The sequence below is a fragment of the Microcebus murinus genome, chromosome 13 (genome assembly GCF_040939455.1).
Source record: "Microcebus murinus isolate Inina chromosome 13, M.murinus_Inina_mat1.0, whole genome shotgun sequence".
Taxonomy (NCBI): Eukaryota; Metazoa; Chordata; class Mammalia; order Primates; family Cheirogaleidae; genus Microcebus; species Microcebus murinus.
This window is the reverse complement of record NC_134116.1, coordinates 3,528,310-3,533,838: the sequence shown is the minus strand read 5'-3', so window position 1 is coordinate 3,533,838 and position 5,529 is coordinate 3,528,310. Positions and strand designations below refer to the sequence as shown.

Here is a 5,529-nt window from a genome sequence, read left to right as displayed (position 1 = left end):
CCTCTGGTTCAGGAAAACAATAAACCAATCCACACTGACATTGTGTCTGCACCCATAGGCCACCCCCTTCCCCTTAAACTTTCAACATTAGGAAGAGCAATATAAAAATAAGTCATAGTATCCAAATTTCTTCTCATTTGATACATTATTTATAAGATTGTACTACAAATAATTTTAAAATTTGGACAGTTGGACAATAAGGCCTCTCAGTGGGAAAATTGCCCAACTCCTCTCCCCCTCACAAGGTCTCAAGCTCCCTGTCCATTGTGTGTCCATTCAGCCATCTTTTCTACCCAATTGACATTGTGTAGTTATTATTTTTCACTTCCCACTCATTCTTTAATTGTTGCAAGGCCTTCAGTTAGATAATACAAATTTTATAGTTCAAGGTATTTATTTGGATGATTTTATAATGCACACTGTGTGCATTAGAATTTTCTTATATGTTAAATTAGCAAAGTTTGATTTATGGAAAGGGAAATGAGTATTTATTCCCCCTGCTTTGATGAATGAGCATGTTTATCAACACAACAAATTGTAGTTCAATAGTGACATCATGGAGAAGGAACTGAGGAAGAGAAGGGCATGCCATCCCAGATATGCAGAATTAGCATACTGATTATTTTGAGTTGAAACATTGGAGAAATTGCAGAGTCAAAAAAAGAATATCTGACCTGTCTTTTTCTGCATCTGCCAAGCCATAAAGTTTCCTCTGGGAATCTTTGATGCCCTCTGGTACTCCTCTGGCCCTCCCTGTACAGGAGCAAGAAAATAGTCCTTATCACCAGAGACTGGGAACTGGGGGCTGCATTGAGCCTGAATAAATCAACTTCCTGAAGTAGCCCTTGTCTTCCACTAGCTTTACACCCCTGCATCTCCTACTGACTCCCCTAGAATTGACCTCTTCTACCTGGCTCCCCTTTGTCCTGCCATTTCTTCACACATATATTTTTGTTCGTCTAAAAAGTGTAAAAACAACTTGCTTTAGCCATTTCTTTGAACTTCACACTCTTGTGGAGACCCCCAGGCATGCAGAAAACTAATAAACTTGTATGCTTCTCTCTTGTTAATCTGCCTTGTGTTAATGTGGTTCCTAGACCCGGCCGAAGGCCCACATAGGCGCTAGGGGAGGCGGAAGTGATCTCTCACTTCCCTAGAAAAGTAATAATTAACTACCCATTGTAAGATTTGCCTCAACCCCCACTACTACATTTTTTTACTTACCTCTAAAATTTGTAGAAAATAAAAGGCAATTAGTTCATGGACTAAATGCCTTATCAGTCATTACATACTTAGTGAGTACTTACGACATTGTAGGAGACACAAAGACTTATGTATTTGTCACATTAATTGGAGTCCAATTTGACATTTAGACCCTAACCTCAGGCATTTTGTCTTATTGCCACAAATCCAAACAATCATAAAATTCTTATAATTTTGTTTCCTAAATATTTGGTATTTGGTTAAATATCAAAACAATGTAGAATGTTTAAAAAGTCAAAACCAAACATAAAAATTAATTGTAGAGGTCATATGCAGAGCAGAAGAATTTATATATTTTTTAAATTCAAGAAGAAAACCTGATGCCAGTAGAAAATAATGAAAGGCATATATCATAGATGGAGGCATCTCAGTCTCAGTTCATCACTCATTTGAATAAGTAAAAGCAAACGCTAAGTAATGAACCCTTAACTTTGTGTAGAGAAATTATCTGCTTCTGTTTTCCCCTGTATCTGTCATGTAGCATGTTTACGATTTCCTTGAACTTGCATCCCATGAGCACAAAGAACATACTACAAACACATGCCCCCAGCAGTGCATGGCACAGCACTCCATTCTTCTGCGGGGCTCCCAGATCAAATCCTGATGCTCTAGTTCATGCAGAGGCGGGTAACACGGAGACTCAGAGCCTCAGCCCTGGTGCAAAGAAAACTGCCTTCCAGATTGTTTCCCTTTCCAGCTCTCTGACCTAAGCAGTTTTTTTACCTTGCTAGTTTTTAATTAGTTTGTTGTTTTGTCTCACCAAGCCTCAAAGTGTTCACCCAATATGGAACAAATATCAAAACCATAGTGTTGTAGAGAAGGATAACTTATATATGCAAAGAAAGCATTTACAGTTAGTAAATATTACCTAGCATTATCATCCTAATTATCACAATTATTATAATATGAACTTCAATTTAAAATGAGACATAGACATGAATAAGTGTTAATTAAATATGTTGTTATAAGCACTATAGGAGTGGATTTGTGGGGGGAGGAGATAACTATGGATGAAGATGGGATGTGAATTTTATTTTATGATGTGGTGTTTTGCTATGTTGCCCAGGCTGGACTCAAACTCCTGAGCTCAGGCAATCCTCCCACCTCAGCTTCTCAAACAGTTGGAACTACAGGTGTGCCCCACCATGGCTGGTTCCATCTGAATTTTGAGTTATATATTAATGAAAGGGTCCAACTCAGATAGGCACTCACAAGATAAGTGGAACAGAATTTTCCAGGCATGGAAACTGGTCTGAGTTTCTGAGGAGAATAGAGGACTGTAGGTACAGGCTAGAGGCCTAGAGAAACTGTGGCGCTGAGTTTGTACATTGGGTGATAGAAACAGACAAACAGATATAAGGTACATTTAAAGAGCATCGAATATAAATTTAAGCTTACAAAATTTTGTGAATCTAATAGAAAATCACAGTTTGTGGAATGACAAGATCAAATTTATATTTTGGTGAAATAACTTAAATGGTGATGCATAAAGAAATATTTTAAGTTTAAAATGGACTCAAGTCATAAAAACATGTAAAAGGGTATTAAGAGGCCAGAGATAATGAGAGTGTAAACTTGGGTAATAAATGGTAGGGTTGAACTTCTCTGAGACTTAATTTTTTTCTATAAATATCAGAACCCTTACGTAAGCCCATTTATGGATAGACTTGAAGTAACTTAAATATTGTAGTAAAATAATGGTAATAAAACCTATGTTATACTCAACATTAGATATATTAGCATATAACTTCAACCTCTGCAAGGTCATATTTATATTTTACAAATTGTAGCTGAACCTTAAATCCCTGTTTCTGTGTTTTGTGTTGGATGTTGTGGTTACCCATTCTTTTGTCTCCCTGCCTTTAAGCAAATAACTTATTGATGTACAAACAACATTATGAAGGACATTTAAATATATAGTTTTATTAACTCAAATGTAGAATGTGGATTATTCTCATATCATTATTAATGTTATTCAATCTCAATATTTTTATTTAGATAAGAAAATTCCTAAGTCAAATGAGCTGTCTGTGAATAAGGATAAAACAGACTCCAGATGTCAATTAGTCAAAATTCACATGCTAAAAATAAGCAGAACAAATAAACAAACTCACAAACACCACTTTAGCAGGCTCATTTTGCTTGCTACTTCTCATCCCACCATCAATATTGTATACAGCACAAATATATTTTTGTACATCACAAACACACACACACCTATATGTAACTTCTGAAAACATTTTATTGGATGCTCAAAGCTGCACTGTTAAAACTGTAGACACAGGCCCCATGTGGCTATTGGACACTTGAAATGTGTAGTCCAAATTGCAGTGTGCTCTAAGTATAAGATACACACAAGACTTTGAAGGCTTAGAATGAAAACAACCTAAAAGATTACACTAAAAATTTTATATTAATTACATGATGAAATTATTCACTATTATTATGTATTATTTCAGTGATAATCATATAGTGATAGTAATATACATACAAACATGTAATATATTGCATATAATGTCTTAAAATAATACACTACATGATTAACATCAATGTTAATGTTAATATTGATAATGCTGTTTTGGATTAAATACATACATAATTTAAGTAAATTTTACTTTAAATGTGTCTACTGGAAAATTATAAAATACTAATATATTTCTATTGGGCAACACTGTTCTAGGATGTTCTAATCAACATGTAAAAGGGAAGAATAGAAAGGAAAACAGAGAGAGCCATGATCATTCTTTCAGGGAGGAGAATATCCCAAATACTCTTGTCATGGCCTCCAGGACTTCCTTATTCTTCAGGCTGTAGATGATGGGATTGAGCATGGGAGTGAGCACGGTGTAGAAGACTGCCAGGATTTTATCATCAGCTGGTGAGTGGAGATTCTTGGGCCGAAGATAGGTGTAGACAAAAGGTGCATAGTAAAATATCACTACAGTCAAATGTGTTGAACAGGTGGTGAAAGCTTTTTTTCTTCCTTCTTTTGAGTGCATGTGGTAGACAGCAAATAGGACCCAGCCATAGGATGCAGTGATACGAAGGAAAGGGAGAAGACGAAAGAGGGTTGTGCTCAGAAAAACCATGTACTCATGGACCCAGGTGTCCATACAGGCAAGAGACAACATGGCTGGGTCATCACAGAAGAAGTGATCAATGGCCCTAGACCTGCAGTAAGGAATATGGAGGGCATAGACTGTGTGTGCCAAGGAGTTGATGGACCCCGCTGTCCAAGATCCTATGATCATCTTCACACACATTCTGTTACTCATGCAGTCGGGATAATGGAGGGGGTGGCAGATGGCCATGTACCGGTCATAGGCCATGAAGGCCAAGATTAAGCCTTCAGAACCACTCATGGTCAGGAAGAAGAAGCTTTGCACACCACATCACAGGAAGGAGATGCCTTTCTGGTCAGAGAGGAAGTTGAAAGCCATCTTGGGGATGGTGGTGGAGATGCACATCAGGTCCATGAGGGAGAGCTGGCTGAGCAGAAAGTACATCGGCGTGTGGAGACGGGGATCCAGACGTATGAGGTGAATCATGGCCAATTTATCATGCAGGCGAGGAAGAATACCAGGATGATAAGGAACAAGAGAAGAAGGCCAGTTTGATTTGGGGGAAACAACCCCAACAAAATGAAATCATTTGACATGTGATTCCATTTCTCCATGAAAACTTACTGCTTGAACTTCCTTGAAAGAAAAAATAAAAAAAAAAAAGAAGAAGAAGAAGAAAATGCAATGAAGCAGAAGAGGAGAATATAAAGGAACTGGTTTATTATAGAATGAACTGTTTTTCCCAACACTGCAGCTTTTGTTGAGTCAATGTCAATATCTGAATTGAATGTTCTCTTTCAATAAAAAATAAAAAAGTTCTATGAAGAAAACGACAATGGAGAGACAAGTTATCAACTCCTCTGGCACACAGCTAAAGCAGTTCTGAGAGGAAAGTTTATCTCCATAAATGCCTATAACCAAAAGACAAGAAGATCACAAATAGACAATCTAATGAAACGACTCAAAGAGCTGGAAAAAGAAGAACAGACCAACCCCAAACCCAGCAGAAGAAGTGAAATCAACAAGATCAAATCAGAACTAAACGAAATGGAAAACAGGGAAGCTATTCAGGAGATTAATAAAACAAAAAGTTGGTTCTTTGAAAAAATAAACAAAATTGACACACCATTGACTAAGCTAACGAAAAGCAGAAAAGAGAAATCTCTAATAAGCTCCATCAGGAATAAAAAAGGAGATATCACAA

At 37.0% G+C, this 5,529-nt stretch overlaps 1 pseudogene; it reads right to left on the bottom strand.

The window, feature by feature from the left end:
• Window positions 1-4,001: 4,001 nt before the first annotated feature.
• LOC105867755 (olfactory receptor 2L13-like) lies at window positions 4,002-4,939 on the bottom strand (annotated as a pseudogene).
• Window positions 4,940-5,529: the final 590 nt, after the last annotated feature.